Here is a 17,554-nt window from a genome sequence, read left to right on the forward strand (position 1 = left end):
TTCAGCCCAGTTGTGTCTGCCAGGAGGTCTATAAGTCCCTTGTGTGGGGTCAAGCCACTCCCATTTGAAGAGCAAGTTAGAGCCCCTCCACCCTTGCTGCCCAGGAAGACCCATCACTATGCGGATGGAACGCAGGGGCAGTTGAATTTCCTTTAGTTATCACTGTCTAGATGGAATGCACAAAGGTAGCTGCCACCTAACCTTACACAGATCAGACATGGTTTTTAGGCAGGTTAAGGCACAGGATTGTTTAAGTAAGACCCGCAATTTAAAAACCACCTTTACCACAAGATGTATTTTTAAATTGTGAGTCCAGATACACCAAACTCCATTTTTCTATCTTTTTGAATTGGAAATTATACTAAAAAGATGTTTTAAAGCATCCCTATACTAGCCTATGTGAGAGATAGTCCTTGCAATAGTGAAAAACACATTTTGGGGTTTTTCACTATATGGACAGGTTAAACTAAATATTACATATTCAACTTGTTAAATACACTGCACACTACCTTTCGAGCTAACCAGGGCCCACCTTAGGGGTGTCTTGAAAAGAAATGTGGGTACACTCGCCAGGTCGACATTGCAGTATAAACTGCACGCACAGGATCTGCAATGGCAGGCCTGCGGCATGTTTGAAAGGCTACTGTAGTGGGTGGCACAACCAGTGCTATAGGCCCGCAAGTAGCATTTGGCTTACAGGCCCTGGGCACATGTAGTGCGCTTTATTAGGGACTTACCAGTAAGTCAAATATGTCAATCATGGAGAAGCCAGTGTTACCATGTTTTAGTCACAGACTTTTGCACTCGATAGCAATGGTAATGTGCCCTGAGTTCTAAATCCAACAAAATAAAAGATCAGAAAAAGAGGAGGAGGAAGACAAAAAAGTCTGTGTTTGACCCTGCAGAAAGGGCCATTTCCAACAGGAGCTCAAATTAATAGTAATTTAAATGCAATTATAATGGTAAGATTATATTGTAAATTACTGTTTCAAAAATGCCACTTTTAGAAAGTTGGCATTTTCCTGCCTAAAAGTCTCTAGTAGCCTTTTTAGAATCCACAACTGTCACCTGGCACCCTGTTGGGAGATGTGACTGGCTCCCAGGAAAGGAAAAAAAGGGCCTTGTCAGAAAGGAGATGTGACCTCCTTCTGACAGGATGGCCTAGAGGATGTGCCCACCAAATGTCACAAGCAGATTTAACTAAAACCTAAGCCTACCCCTGCCCCTACCATTGTTCAAGTAAATGGAGAGGCATCAATCTATGTGCAGGGGGGAGTTTCTAATTTCCCTAGACAGACCTCATGGTATGTCCACAGCTCTGCCCAGGGGAAGAAACATTCTGCTTTACTGGATTTTGGCAGAACAGTACAGTATGGAATTGTTTAGGGCCAAACCCTCAGAAAGTGACTTTGGAAAGTGACCTCAAAGCAGGTAGGGTAGCCCCTAGGAACTTTTCTCTATTAGTCAGAGTGTCATTCCCACCCATAAGCTGGAGTCAGACATAAAACTGGCACCCCTGAATACCTTCTTCACACGTTACTGGACCCAAGGAAGACAGAAGAAGTACTCCATCTGTTGGGCTTCTGAAAGAGGACTGCACCTACTCTAACCTGTGGATAGAAATCCCAAGCGATGGACATTCTCACACTTGAACACAGGACAGAAGAGTGGGCTCCAACGGATAGCTGGCTAGACTCCAGGTGAAGCAGCTACAGGGACACAAAAGCTTCAAGAAGACCACCTGAAGATTCCAGCTGACCAGTTCCAAATGGACTTGCCCTGGACCCTGTTGGTGGCTTCCCCTGGAGTGACTGCTGACCCCCAAGTCATGCCCCTATGGTACTGGTGCTCTTGCATTTAGTGTCAGAGTGTATTCCTCCTAACTAACCTTAAAAGCTGGGAGATAGAAACTTTTACCATGATTTTTGTCAAAAGAACTAGGGGCTACCACTGGACTGCCGCAGTCATTGCAGCTGCCAAAGTCGCACTGCTGGTTAGACTGAACTTGCTGGATTGCCCCACAAAAAGGATCCTAACTGCCAAAAGAAGTTTCTAGTTCCAAAGGTAGTAATCTTCACCAGACAAAGGCGCCAAAAGTATGTTTTGGGTCAGCGAGGGACCTTCCTTGGGCGTGATACCTGATTTTCCCCTCACTTAGCTTTCCCATTGAAAATGACGATTCTCAGAGGTTCACTGTATAGAGAATCAAGATTTTATTAAAGACTAGGAGGCTAGCATTATGCATAACCTTTTATTTACTCCTTCTGAGCAGCACTACTTAAAAGCTTCAAATAGAACCAACAATGAAGTCATAAAGAAAGAGAATATCAGTAGCATATAAAAGGCCCATGCACTGTCTCCTCTTCCTCTTTTGTTGCCTCTTCATCTTCAAATACTGCCAACACCTCTTGATATAAAGTCCTTGTATTTTGTCCTCTCCACTAAATCACTGCGACTCTGAAATTAATTCAAAATAAGCCAATTATTAAATTACATAATAAATGTCAACATTTTGATGAATACTCAATTGTAATTTCTTAAATTATTTCCTCCTCTCAACCCTTACAAAAAGGGTGGGCAGTATGGATAATGCTAGCCTCCTTGTCTTTAATAAAATCTCGATTCTCTATACAGTAAACCTCTGAGAATCGTCATTTTATGGCAAGACAGGAGGCTAGCATTATGCATGTTTAAAGATCTTTACTGCTTACCTTGCAACATGCTCTATTGGTTTCAAATAAAATTTCCTGGACACCTCATCATTTGACCAATATGTCACCTTCATTATTTCCTTTAACCTTCCTTCTGCAAAATCAGCCCTTGATACCTTTGCTCCTCCTATTGAATGTACATTAAACAAATTTAGATCTGCTCCCGCTTCTTTCATTACACTCTTCACCCACCTAGCCATAGAAGCTGTAGCAATCAGACCATATGGTCTCACATACGGAATCAGGAATCGATCCACTCCTGCGCTTTTCTGTTCACACATTCTCATTTCATACTCCTTCATACATTGCATTACACACAGTTTCAGGTGTTCATCAAATTTTGCATAAAAATCAGTCTCAGTCATTATCTTAGTTCTTTTCCTAATTTAAAAAAGCACACCTTGTGGTTGGTAAAACCTACATGACACTTCTAATGCTTTAACATCTGACACTCTTTTAAAAGAAATCATACACAATAACGTAGCTAGTTTCCATGATAATTGTGTTTTACTCAAATATTTATTGTTGGGCAAATTCTCAAATAATCAGAAAACTATTCCAACATCCCAAAGAGTATAATACCTTGAGTTTGGATGTGTTTTAATCCGTATACCCTTAATTACCCTACAAATTAACAAATTCCTTCCTACTGAAACACCATTCACAAAAGAATGTCCTCCAGCTAATGCTGATCTATGGCAATTTATTGTTCTAGAACTCATACCCTTTCTATATAAATCCGCTAACAAATTTGCAATCATAACCACACCCGCTTCCACAGGATCCAAATCCAGTTCCATGCATCAACAAACCCAGATCTTCCATGCACTCTTACATCTTTTTTGTGTGCCTCGTGCCCATGATTCATGTAATAATTCTGTAGCTTCTTCCGATAAGTCTGAGATTCCTTCTGCTCTCCTGAAATCCTCCAAACTATCAGATTGCTGATTCTACTAATGGATGCTCTCTTCCATCGACATCCCTCAAAAGACCTCTGCAAGACTGAATCATTAAAGGATCGTCCATGACTAACTCCATGACTGTTGGGAACCACACCTGACTCACCCAAAAAGGGGTTATTAATATTGACTGGCACTCTTGTCTCCTCACGTGAGTCAAAACCCCTGTATCATAGAGAAAGGGGGAAACACATATCCTTTCATCTCCCTCCAATTCAGACTGAATGCATCTATCGCTATTGCCCCTGGATCTGGTCTCCAACTTACAACTTCATTAACTGGTTCATCAATCTTGAGGCAAACAGATCCACTTCCAAAGGACCCCAAACACTCTGTATTTGTTGAAACTCTTCCTCCATCAACCTCCAATTGCTGTAGTCTACCATGTGTTGTGAATTCCAGTGCGCCACTAGATTCTTCTTTCCTGGTAGATATTGTGCTCTCAACTCTATTTTGTGTTCTAGACAAAACCCCCAAAATTCCTTTGCTAGTTCCGCTAGTTTCTTTGATCTGCTGCTCCCTAGTTTGTTTATGTAAGTGACAGTCGACATATTGTCCATCTTGAGTAAAACTGAATGACCTTGAACCTGTTTTTTGAAACTGCGAATTGCTAACTCTCCCGCCTTCAATTCCACACAATTTATATGTTCTTTTCTTTAATTCCATCTCCCCTCTGTAACTTGTGTATTCATTTTCGCTCCCCAGCCTAGATTTCTGGCATCTGTCTCCAAAATGAAATCTTGTGTCATACCAAATATTGCTTGTCCGCTCCATGCCTGCAAGTTTTTCAACCACCACTGAAGCTTTTCCCAAGCTTCCTCTGTAATTTTCACTTTGTCTCCATACCATAAGCCTCTGTTCAGACCTGACCTCTTTAAGCATTGTAAAGCCCTGTAATTTAAAGGACCTGGAAAAATTGATTACATTGATGAAGAAAGTAATCCAATTACTCGTGCCAAGTTTCTCAAAGATATTTCTTCCTTTTTCAATAAACCTTTCACTTCTCTTTTTATTAAAACTATCTTTCTCTCTGGTAACTCCAACTGAATCTTTTATTGTATCCACAACAAATCCCAAAAACTCTATCCTCGAGAAGGTACAAAGATTGACTTCTCTCTGTTTATTATAAACCCCAGTCTCTCCAATAGCTCTTGGGTCATAATACCATGATCTCTCAGAACTTGGATATCTTGGTTCATCAAAAGAATATCATCTAAATATATTATCATTCTCACTCCTCTCTCTCTCAAATAACCTGCTACTGTTCGCAAAACATTTGTAAAAACCCCAAGATGCCGAAGAAAGACCAAATGGTAGACACTTGAATTGGAATAGAAGCCCATTCCACCTGAATTGTAAATAGCGCTGACTTGCCCTTGCTATAGGGATTGAAAAATACGCATATTTCAAGTCTATTTTTGCCATCCAATCCTTGTCTGTTAAAATATCTCTCAGGAGAAGTATTGGCTCCATTTTGAAATGCCCGTAAACAACAAAACCACCAAGTTCCCTTAAGTTTATCACAGGTCTCCAACCTTTGTCCTTTTTCTCCACTACAAAGAGAGTACTCACAAATCCCTTTTCTGATTCTTCTTATTACACCCTTCTCCAACATATCACAAATTTCTTCTATCACAATTTTCCTTATCTTTTCCTGAAACACAATTTCTCTTGGTTCCTTCTTTTGTATTGGATTCTGTTCGAATTCTATTGTATAACCTCCTATTGTTTTTAAAACCCATGTATATTGTGTTATTGTTTCACATTCCTTTAAATAAAATGTAAATCTCCCTCCTGTATTTTTAAGGATAAAACCAGTATTGTTCCTCATACTCACCTTGTCCTGTATGCGCTCCAACATGATATCCTTGGAGTCTACTTCGATTTGCTCGGTTCCTAACACCACTCCCTCTTTGTTGATAGAAGGAACTCGAGTAATTGTTTCCTCTGTATCCTCTACCTTGTCCATAGCCAGTGCCTTGTCCCAATGGGCCTCTGTAATATGCAAGGCCAAAAGATTGGCCCCTTTTTCCAGTCTTGCCATAAAAAATTACCTTCACCAAAAACTTTTGCATTGAAAAATGTGTTTTATTTAAAGCTGTAAAGGTATGCACGTTTCCCAAGTGCTTTAACTAGTCCCTCTACAAACAAAAGTCCTTTTCATTCTTCATTGTTTTCTTTTTTTGAAAAATCTCCTAGTTTTGGACTTATTTTTAGCAATATCACTCTACGTCTCTCTGGTATCAAGCTGGCATTTGCATTTCCCAAAAAACAAATCGCTCTCTGGCTCCAACCTCTTAATAAATTAATATCTAAATCTGTTCTTTTTGGATATGACTCCTCAACCATATCAAACGTTCTAGCAACTGGTCCCAAAATATATAGAACTTTATCCTCACATTGTTTCAGAGACCGTTCCAGCCCTTTTCTTGGGTCACAACCTAACTTAAACAAGTGGGTTATTAAATCTGGGTCTAAATTTGGAGTCATTGTCTCTTTTTTTCAATTACAGGCCGTGAGCACTCTGCCCTCATCAAATTCCGCTCTGATCTTTCTAAAGGCTTTCTGATCCAGTACTTTATGTATTCCGCAACATGGTTCATTGGCCACCATTCTCAACTACGCGGATGTCTAATCTCACTAGGATTGAACAAATTAACACCCAATGGATCTTTAATCTGTTTCTTTTTCAAATTATCTGAGTGGCCAATGAACCATGTTGGGGAATACATAAAGCACTGGTAATGAAAGTCTTTAGAAAGATCAGAGTGGAGGTGCAAGTGCTTTTTCAGAATACGTGTCCAAGTAAGGTTGGAATAGATGGTTTAACTGAGGTATCAGCAGATGCACTGGGGCATGTTAAGAGTGCCAATATTAGGATACCACTGGGCTGTATGCCATTACAGGCATCCCTCTGTGCCCACCCGCCCCTGCTTCAGCCTGGAAATTATAAACAGCTACTCCTTCTGTTTAGTACTTATCAAAGTGCCAGTATGTTTCTACAATAACCCGACAGGTAGCTTAGATAATTCGAGAAAGAAGAAAGAGTACAATATTACTTAATGATAGTGCAAGTGCTAATATATTAGGAGCAACCAGAAGAACAAAGCTAGTCAAACATGGGCCTTGGCAGGCTGTCCTTAGTTAAGGCCACATTATTGAAGGTTAAGGCCCCATGATTAATTGAGCAATTGGGTTTTAAAAAATATCAACAAAATATAGTGCAAAAGTTTGTACAACTGTAATCATAGAATCCCTTGTAAAGCTGAATCTGAGCCTTTTATGGCAATCTTTTAGCAATTCTGGTTATTTTCCTAGCTGAGTGGATGTGCGATGATACATTGAGTAGATGTGCGATGCTACAGCCAGGTCTATTGCCTTCAAGTCTGTTCTGTTGAAAAACGTAAGCATTTCTCTGCAGGTTTGGTTGTTATATTATAAAAACGTGACGAAGGAAGGATCTTTGAGCTCTCAATTTACTTTCACATGACAACATAAAATGGGTGATTGTCTCAGAGCCACTTAAAAAGTCTGATATACTATCGGTTATCTTAGTTCATGTTTTAATTAAGGACAAGACCTGTAAGGTTTCTTTTCTAAACCTGAGACAGAGGGCTCCGTTCTCATCTAGAAATATAAAGCCCAGGCATGGTTGAAATCAATGTTGTTTTTATTTCACATGATTTAGAAAAAGGATCCCATTTCTGGCTTCATCCTCATATGCGTCCAAATGGTTTTTGTAATCATTTGTAGTACAGACTTGCTCATCTGCTTGAGATTGATCCATAAGTCCTCACACCTTACTGCATGTATATTTCTTCATGCCTAAACCAAAGTAGAGTTTTATATTTGTGGCTCCTGCAAAGATCCTGTAGAGCAATCTGGAATGCTGCAAGGGTAGGATTGTTCGAATCTTGGACTCAGTATCAAACAGGACAAAGGGCTATATGTTCCTCTATTTTAACCCTACCCAGTTCTGTTCATAGCACTGTCGTTGGGGTCAGGGGCACAGGCATTGCATACGTTGTAAAACGATGTTCTCGTTTTTCTGCAGGCTGAACACTTTATTTTTTTGCCCATATATTTTTGCACTGTATTTACTTGGTGCAAGTGCTTTCATTTTGTAAGTAGTTGTTTGCAGCTTGAATAATCACTTTCTGCATTTATTTGACACTCTTAGTACAGCGTGGCATGTTGGCCTCATAAAAAGAGTAATTACTGCCAAAAAGCCTTCTAAGTCTGAAGGTAGAAATCTTCACTGTGTGGAAGAGCCGAAAGTATTTGAATGGCAAGGGACCTTCCTTGGGTGCAAATTTTGAATTTCCCCCCATGGAGCTTTTCCACCAAAAGTCAACAGCTTTGTTAGGACTTCAGTCAATGGCTATTCAGTCTTGTGGAATCCCTTATTGCCACAGCCTGCTGCCTTACCCCGCTGAGGGTTTTGGACTTTCATTCCAGGGACTAAGGCCCTAAAGTTAAGAAAAGTGACATTGCACCCAGTGCAGAGATACTTTTCTTGTGCCCCTTAGCGCTCCCCTAATGCCATCTAAGATACGACGCACCATGGTGGTAGTCAGGGGAACTAGCGTCAAATTTTTTGACGCAAGTTCAGAGCTTTGCAGAATTAGCGTTAAAAATGTTGACGCTAATTCAGCAAAGCCCATTGAGGCCCATTGAAAACAATGGCATTCCTCCTTTTAACGCCTGTTCTGAGCATGTATTAAAAGTTCTGAAATAACTGACACATGAAATCTTTTAGATTTCTTTGCCCCATTTTTTCGGCCCCTGTAAACACCCTCTTTGCATACATTATGTCTGGAGCAGTCATAATGTACTGCAAAGAGTTACAAAGTGGCGCAATACATGCATTGCTCCACTTTGTATATTTGGTGCGGTGATTTGGGCCTTGTTGGGCCACATTAGCATAAAAATAATTATGCTAATGTGGCGCAAGGAGATGGTAGGGGCTCTTAAATGAGCCCCTAAATCAGACGGTAAAATTGTCCACCGGACTGAATCAGTTGCTTGTGTCTGACCCCACCCCATCGTAGTCGGCCTTAACATTAGACTATGCCTTAATGTAGCACTTCCAGATACCTACTGTTGGCACTTTGCACTTTTTGGTGCGAGAAACATCTAAAACTCTGAAAAATCATACCCTCTTTCCCAGAACCGATTTTTGTCTTTTTGGTGTCTTTTTGCTCCTTAACGTTGACTCTTTTTTCATTACCTGCAGTAGAATTTTTATTGTTGCTGAACTGAAGCTATTAGCAGTAGCAACTGACAAATGGATGTCTAGCAGGGAGGCATAGAAGAAAGAAGAGAGTGTAAGCAGATTTAAAAACCTATGACCACATCCCTAGCAGGAATCAATGGTGAGACCAGGTGCTGTAGTGGGACAGCCACTTCAATACAGTTTTTTGGCTTGGAGTCCTTGCTATACAGGTTGAAATCTGACAAGCAAGGAGTATAGACAGGGTTAGGGGCGTGGGAAATCTGCGTGCCCCTTGAAGACCCCTGTCAGCATCAGTTATGGTGAATCATGGCACAATCATCCATTTGAAAAGCATTACCTATGAAACTGGATGTTACACAGAAAAGGTTCCAAAACTGGGAAGGACTCATGGATAGTGTAAGCTGTAATGCAAACTTAAGACTTCAAGGATAGTGTAAACTGTGATGCAGACTTCCCAATAGCTCCTTCCTCTAATGCCTGTCACAGGTCCTCACATGTGCATTTTCAGACCTCCTTTAGTTTGGGATGTAAAGCCAGTAGTAGGAAGGGATACCTTTAATCCCCATATTAAAAGTGACAGTTATCCCGCCCCCCCCGGAAGTGACGTAGTTTCCGGTGGCTGGGACTTCCGGTGTCCCTGAAAGCCCTCCCCGGAAGTGGCTGGGGGGCATGGCGGTGTCACGTGGTTTGTGACCTCATGGCGTTGCCTAGTAGAGCCCCCTTTTTTTTTTTTTTTTTAAATGTTGCATATAAGGAGCAGGTTAGAACCGGCTGTCAAACCGTGAACCAGGGCTGAAACAGTTTGGCAAGGCGTCATGAAGAGATACAATCCGATCGCCAGAAAAGCCGCCTCCTCAGGGGCCGTGAACACTATTGGTAAATATTACCAGACCCTAGCCCTAGCGATGCCTCGAAAGATGAATTAAGTGTTGCATCTAACTTCATAGACATTGAAGATGTTGAAGAATGTGTAGCACCACCGAATTCGCCCATCTATGAAGACATGGGCTTCGAGGAGGACCCCGAGTCAGAGACCGTTATTGTACAGCCATCAGTTGTAAGCTCCATCGATGTTTCTACCCCAATGGACCTCTGCGACTCCCAAGATTTCAGAGGAGCCTCTGAGTGTGACGCGAATGTTGAGGTTGGTAATGACATTTTCTTTTTTTTATGCCTGTATACTCGAATGTCATACTTTTAACTAATAATGTGTCTTGTGCTTTCTGTTTGAACCCTAGAATGTCGCTGAAGAAAGAGAGACTCTAGAAGGGTCAACTCCAAAGGTTAACACCGTAAATTTTTAGTGCTTATGCTGTTCCAGACAGTCTGAAAGTATTACAAGCCAGAACAAAGAGACTCGTAAGAAATGTGTTTGCACCTACACTAGCCACGATTTTGAAAAGGAAGCTCCGGGCGTACCCTGTGACGCCATATGGCCAGTTAAAGGTTTTGCAGCGGCCGTTGTGAACGCTTGTGTTAAACGGGATTATTATGATCTTTGTTACGGGCATAAAATTAATGAACCGCAACAGGAGGCTCATGAATGTTTATACGATGCATACACTGCAAGAACAATTTGCCACATTTGTAGCCGGATAGACCCTTACAGGGTATATAAGTTGTTAAGGGTTGTGTATGGGCTGTCAGCTGTGAAGAAAGGTGTCCACTGTGATATGATTAAGGTCTTGGCTGCGGCTGTCAATGAGATCCGATACGCTGCTGATCCCTGCTCAAAACTCGACCGTATGCACGGGATGTGTCCCCACTTTGACATAAGTATGTTAGAAAGGGTTATAGAAAGACGAATGTGTGACATTTATTATAAAAACAGAAGAATGATGTCTCTAGCCCCACGAAAGCTGTTTTAAAAAAAAAAAAAAATGTAAAAAAAAAAAAAAAAAAAAAGTAGACCATAAATGTTTTACTTAACGCTCCATACTTACTCACTTTTAGGCGGGGTATCCGGGTATCGAGATGCAAGATGTCTATGAGTTACACCCGGGCTACATCTGTATCAGGAGATTGATTTTTGTGCTGGTTAAAGAAAGAATAGCTGAAATACATCCTGTGACTCTGCGGTATCTGAACATTTCGGAACCTTCGGCCTTGTTGCAATGTAGCAGTCATGTGTGTATCGCCAAGTGGTGTATCAATGGACGGCTAAACGCCTCTGTTAAATGCCGGACCTCGGACAAAGATCACAATCGCGAGTTAAGACTTTCACCTGAGACGGGGATACATGTGGCTTTGGAGAACATGACTGAAGATTATCTCACAAATAAAGGTTCTGCATGGTCCTGGCTAGAACTGTATGAACTGTTGAATTCTGTCAGTATCCTGAGCGTTCAGAGTTATAGGCGTGGGGAGCGGGAAGTCATGTCTAGAGCTATTGAGAGTATAGCTATAAAAATATCAAAGTTTGTGGCGCTTAGGGTTTGTAAAAGGACATGCTCTGAGTAACATGTGTAGTGGGTGTTGTACTATGTATACGATTGTAAAAAGACCACAGCGGTCCAGCGTTATGACATCTATAAGCTATGTAGCACAAAATGTCAAACACACGCTGGTTGTGTAGCCCAGCCGCACTTTTATGTTTTTTCACGTTTAATAAAATGACCTTACACAAAACAGGCGTCTTTCATTTCGTGGTGTTGGTGGGAGACAGCATGACGGCTGCGGATTTAAGGAAGCTTTATTACGATAAACATGGGGTTGGAAGTTTCGGAGGCTCCGAAGCTCTATTTAGAAGGGCTCGAGCTGAAAATGAATCTGTAAAATGTGCCAGTGTGAAGACTTGGTTAGCTGGGGAAGAGGCTTATTCGCTGCACAAACCTGCCAGGAGACGCTTTAAGAGGAGGGCCACCGTTGTTAACGCACAGCTCGATTATCAGAGGCAGGCCGACATAATCAGTCTTCAAGATCTAGCAAAACATAACGATGGCGCCATGTATATATTAACAGTCATAGATGTCTTGTCCAAGTACGCCTGTGCATAGTCATTAAACGATAAAAGTGGTACCAGCGTTACATCTGCTTTTAAAGACATCTTCGCTAGCGGGCGTGTGCCCCAGAAACTACAAACAGACGCCGGAAAGGAATTTTTAAACAAACATTTCCAAAAATTATTAGACCAGCACGCTGTTCAACATTTTGTAACGCACACAGAGGTAAAGGCTGCTGTTGTAGAGCATTTTAACCGTACTTTAAAGTCGAAGATGTGGCGATATTTCACCGCCAACAACACCTAGAGATACGTGGATGTTCTAAAGGCTTTTATAGATGTTTATAACGCCACCTACCACAGGACAATCAAAATGGCCCCTGTTAAGGTAACAAGGGATAATTCGTTAACGGTGTGGAGAACGGTGTACGGTGGGCGTCTCACGCCGAAGGTCAAGAAACCGGATTTAAAAGTAGGGGATCATGTCAGGGTTTCAAAGTTGAAGGGGGTCTTCACCAAAGGCTACCAGCAAACATTCAGCGATGAGATATTCATAGTGGAAAGTGTGCAGCTTAAAGAAGGGATATATATTTACAGGTTAAAAGACTACGCTGGGGAAGAGGTATCGGGTGTCTTTTACACCGAAGAGTTGCAAAAGGTGCCCTACGATCCGAACAGGGTGTACAGGGTTGAAAAGGTTCTGAAAAGGAAAGGGAGCGGTGCCCGGAGACAGGCATTGGTCAAATGGCGCGGGTGGCCCGAGAAATTTAACAGTTGGGTTCTAGCCAGCTCGTTGCACGGTGTGTGAGGTCAAGCTGTAAATGCCATGATGGAGAACTCCCCTTTTTATATCACGCTGCCCTCCAATGCTTCGAAGGACATGTTCCCAGACAATCAGATTTCGAGTTATACGGTGAAACTTGCAAAGCCAGTGGATTTGAAAGGCCCGTGGGAGGTGGCACTAACGGAGATACAGTACCCTAGAACTTGGAATACCTTTACAAAGGCCGATGTTAAATTTCACATAAAGAGTCTTCAGGATGGCCTGACCTATCACCTGTCTTTCCCGCACGGCTATTACCCTACCGTAGCGTCGGTGATCGAGGCCATCAACAAATCTATAGGTAGCATCGAGATGTATGCGAATATATATCTGGAATTGGATTACGTTAGAAGAAAAGTGTTTGTTAAAGCCCCAGAGCTCAGTACAGTGTTTAAATGTAGTGGTAAATTACAACGGGTTTTAGGGACCGTACAACATCTGCAAAGGCAGGTGGATCCTGACCCTACATGTCCCGATATTAACGGCGGTTTTTATACACTCTACGTTTATAGCGATATTGTAGAGCCGCAGAGGGTCAGGGAAAGTTATTCACCTTTGTTGAGGTGGGTCCCTGTGCAGGGCGAAAATAACACGATGGTTAATATACAACATCACAAACTCGACTATGTTGCAATTTCTAAAAAACATTTTGACACTATAACCATCATGGTGTACAACGATCAGTCGGAGCCGGTTGCCTTTAAATACGGGAAAGTTATTGTCAAGCTTCATTTAAGGTCACGGCGCGAAGGTGACTATTAGACAGCTGCAATGGTCATCATGAAAACCTACGGGGATCCCTCTATGTACAGGGACTATTATAGAGTAGGCAGTTTGACCTCCTGGGGCGCGTACATTCAGACCTTTTCTTCCAAGACAAACTGTTAGTCAACGGTATCGATCTTAAGATCAAACTCAATCGTAACAAGGACGCTTTTTGTCTCATCAGCGGTGATGCAGAGCAGTATAAACTGGTTATATTGTCAGCTAGCCTGTTTGTAAAGAGAGTGAAAGTATCCCCAAGTGTCAGACTGGCCCATGCTGAAGCTTTACAATTATCGAATGCCAAGTATGCCATTGAAAGAGTTGCTCTGAAGATATTCAGTATCCCCGCCGGAACCCGATTAACGCAGCAGCAGAATCTATTTCTGGGGCAATTACCGAAACTCATCATCATAGGGTTTGTGGACAATACCGCTTTTAGTGGCCTCTACAACTCAAACCCTTTCAACTTCAAACACTATGATATCAACTATGCAGCTCTGGTTCACGAGGGCGCCGTGATCCCCGCAAAACTTTTCACGCCGAATTTTGGAACATCAAATTTTGTCCGGGAATATCTAGGACTGGTCTCGATAACGGGGAAACAGCTGCGGGACTCTGGAGTAGTTGTTTCAAGAGAAGGGTATGCTGCCGGCTACACTCTGTTTGCCTTCGACCTGACGCCTGACATGGAAGACGGCGACCATTACAACCTGATCAAAAACGGAAATCTAAAAGCGGAAATACGTTTTACACAGGCGCTGGCGGCCAATGTGAACATGGTTGTGTTCTCGGTATTCGACAGCGTTATACAGGTCAACCACGCCCGGCAGCTTATGTTTGACTACCACTGAAAGAGTGTAAAATAAAAAAATAAAAATTGAAATTTTTTAAAAAATATATAAAATGGACACTACGGAGATACAGGACTTCTTAAGTAGACATAAATATGCTAAGAAATACTTTCTAGGGGTATACCCTAGCGATGGACTACCTGAAAAGATAGGTCCAGAAAGGCCCCGCACCCTCGTCTTTAACACCGATCCCCATTACAAGGGTGGTGCACATTGGGCGGCTCTGTTTCTGGATGTGGACAAGGTTATAGTGTTTGATAGTTTAGCCGAATTCCCTGAGCATAGTATTTATACAAAGCCGATATTCAAATATGTAAAAAAAGCCTCACCCACGGTTGTGTATAATAAACTTCGGGTACAGGATCCTTTGGCTATCACATGTGGGGAACATTGTATATACTTTATTAGTAAAATGTCTGAAGGTATAACGTTTAGAAATTTTTTTAATCTGTACTCAGATGATCTAGTAAACAACGACGGTGTTGTTATGAAATATGTGAATGAAAACTCCAGGACAATATTGCACGTTGTTAAAGAAGAATATGGTCTTTGTCAAAAGTGTAAGGTACTGTAAAGCTGTTATTTGTACTTATGTGTGCCTAAAATAAAAAACATCTTAAACAGGCTTTCATCCTAGGCATTTTTTTTTTTTAATTCACACTGCCCACATTTTCAAACCATTTATAAACAAAAAGATGGCAGACTACTGATGAAAATTTTAAAGTGTTTATTACAAGCATGTTTCAACACTAAGATTTACAAGGTTAAATGTATAAAATGAAACACAAATTTTCGAACCGTAAAATCTTTTAACAAAAACTGTACAGGTGTGCAAAATTAAAGCGGTAGCCAGGTGTTCATTTTGAAGAGTCTCTTTTTAGGCTCCATAGGAAGAGCAGCACTGTTCCGAACGGGTGTTAGTTGTGGAAAGAAAGGCGATGTCGATATAGCGGGGCTCCTTGTAAAAACAGTGGGGGATGGATCTTTTAAACTTTCAAGCTTACGGCGATTCTCTGCATTTCTGATAATCGTGGAGGGAATGTTGAGTTCCGCAGCTGCACTTAGGAACTGTTCCCAGCCTCTAGGAGCGTCTTGTGTCGATAGGGTTTTACCGTATGTGAGACCCCGGACCAGATCATACATATGGGAACCAGCAACCGGCTGCCCTTTGTAAACGAATTCACCCCGGTCGTTCCAAGTGGTCAAATCTTTAGTAGTAGTCATTTTACTGAGCAACATTTGAGCAGCCCCTCTATATTTTTGACTGATATTTTTTAAAAGGTCTAAGACAAAGGCATCAGTTGTGGGTGTGGGGCCTATGTCTTGAGACGCCGTAGAGGGTCCTGGCTGCTGTTCAGAATCTGGGGTATACAGCGTCAGTTTGTTTTTTTCAGAGGTTAGTTGCTTGTAGTATTGTAGAAAGTTTTGAAGGGCTCCTGAGTAAAGCCCTGCTTTGTCGTGGGGTTTTAAATCAGTTCGGTTCAAAATGGCTTTGATCTCAGCATCGAGACGCTGCGTTTCGTTTTTGCGTATGTCCCAGACATCCGTGTTAGAAGGGCCCAGATGTTCCAACTGTTGCCGTGCTACGAGGTACATTTTGTGGGCGTGCTCCATCAGGACCCCGACAGTAACCCTGTGATTAGGAGTATAGCTATACCTAACAGCGACCCTATAAAGCCTCCTGACTGTTTGAACAGTTTTCTTTTGGAAAGGAGCGATGCCCTCTTATTGCTGAGCTTCTTAATAATGTGGCGCTTCTTCTTCAGAACACGGAACTGGCTCGTTGATATCGGGACATTACCTTTTAGGGTGTTTAGGGCTATTTCTGAAATGGCGGCCACTAAGTCGTCCGAGGCAGCGCAAAGGATGGCTTTTCTTTTAGAGGGGCTGGCTGTGATCAACATTTTTAGAAGGCCTAAATTATGCCGCAACCTCGCAGACATTGCGGGGTCCTTATATTACAAGGTTTAGAGTGTAAATGTTATAAACATCTTTTTACTTGTTCTTTTTATAGGTTTTGGGCATTGTTTTAGGCGTGTAGGCGACAGGGAAGTCAGGTGGTAGTATGCCGGCTCGTAGTCTGTAGTCTTCAAGAGTGTTGGGTTTCAAATCCACCAGTAAGTAGCCATGGGGTTTTGCTGTAGCATCGTTAAAGGCCTCCATGAAAAACGGGGTGTTTCCGGGGTACATTTGTTTAGCTATAATTGAGATCTGAAGTTTGTCTCTGGGGTTTTTAAATAAGACCAGGTATGAGGCTTTGAGAGTTATGGACCGGCTGCTCTTGCCCTTGTAAAACAGGTTCTGCACTATATAGCATATGCTCAGATTACGGTGGTGTGAATATTGCATAAAAGCCCGTTCAATCTCGGGGTGGTCCCCGCCTTCACGCATGAGGTCATCCACCACGACCATGTTTACAAGTTGTTTTGGTAGCAAGTCATCGTCGTTGAGATTATCGGGGATACCCTCTATAAACCGAATGTGGGGGAACTTTAGGGCAAGCTCCGTGTAAAGATCCTGCCAGCATGAATAAAGCCACACAATGTTGTTAGGGGTCTGAGATAAAACACCGGGAGCGTTTTCTAGCAGTTTCTTTATAAAAAAACTTTTACCGCTATTGGAGGGACCTGCTAAAACGCAGGAGAATGGGTGTTGTAGTCTGGTGTCCATATCTGGGTGGAGTTCGAGCCTCTAATGTCTTTTAGTAACCGTAAGGCAATGTTTTGTAGTCCGATGTGAGGACCCGTTTGTCAAACACTACTCTTAAGGTTTTATACATGGGCTGGGTTGTAATTTCCCATTTTTTCTTGGACCTGACTATGCTAGGGTGGTTTACAACAATGGCTTTGCTATTTTTGTGATCGCTCGTGGCGGAGTATTCGTGCACCAGACCCTTCAGACTGTCAAAGTTTATTTTAATCGTATTGTTGACGTTTAAAGTGATACCTTTGACTTTCATGCAAACCTTGTTGTTTGAGGTCTTATAACTGTATGTCTTAGGGCCTGATGAGGTAAATTCCTGTATATACTCCCCCTTTTCGAGCTCGCTGGTCAAATCCCCTAGATAATCACCCAGCGGAGGATCTTCATCACCCTCTTTACTCACAAAGATAACCGAGTCCATGTCATGGTACAAACACCGTTCCTGAAGCTTGTCCAGCAACCTGTAACGCTCTAGCCTCGCGTGAGCGGTTGTGAAGCAGGCTATAAAAATGTTTATATTGTTACACGTTGTGGGGTACTCCTTGGCGTATTTCCAGCATAGAAC

Source organism: Pleurodeles waltl, chromosome 10 (assembly GCF_031143425.1).
Source record: "Pleurodeles waltl isolate 20211129_DDA chromosome 10, aPleWal1.hap1.20221129, whole genome shotgun sequence".
Lineage (NCBI taxonomy): Eukaryota > Metazoa > Chordata > Amphibia > Caudata > Salamandridae > Pleurodeles > Pleurodeles waltl.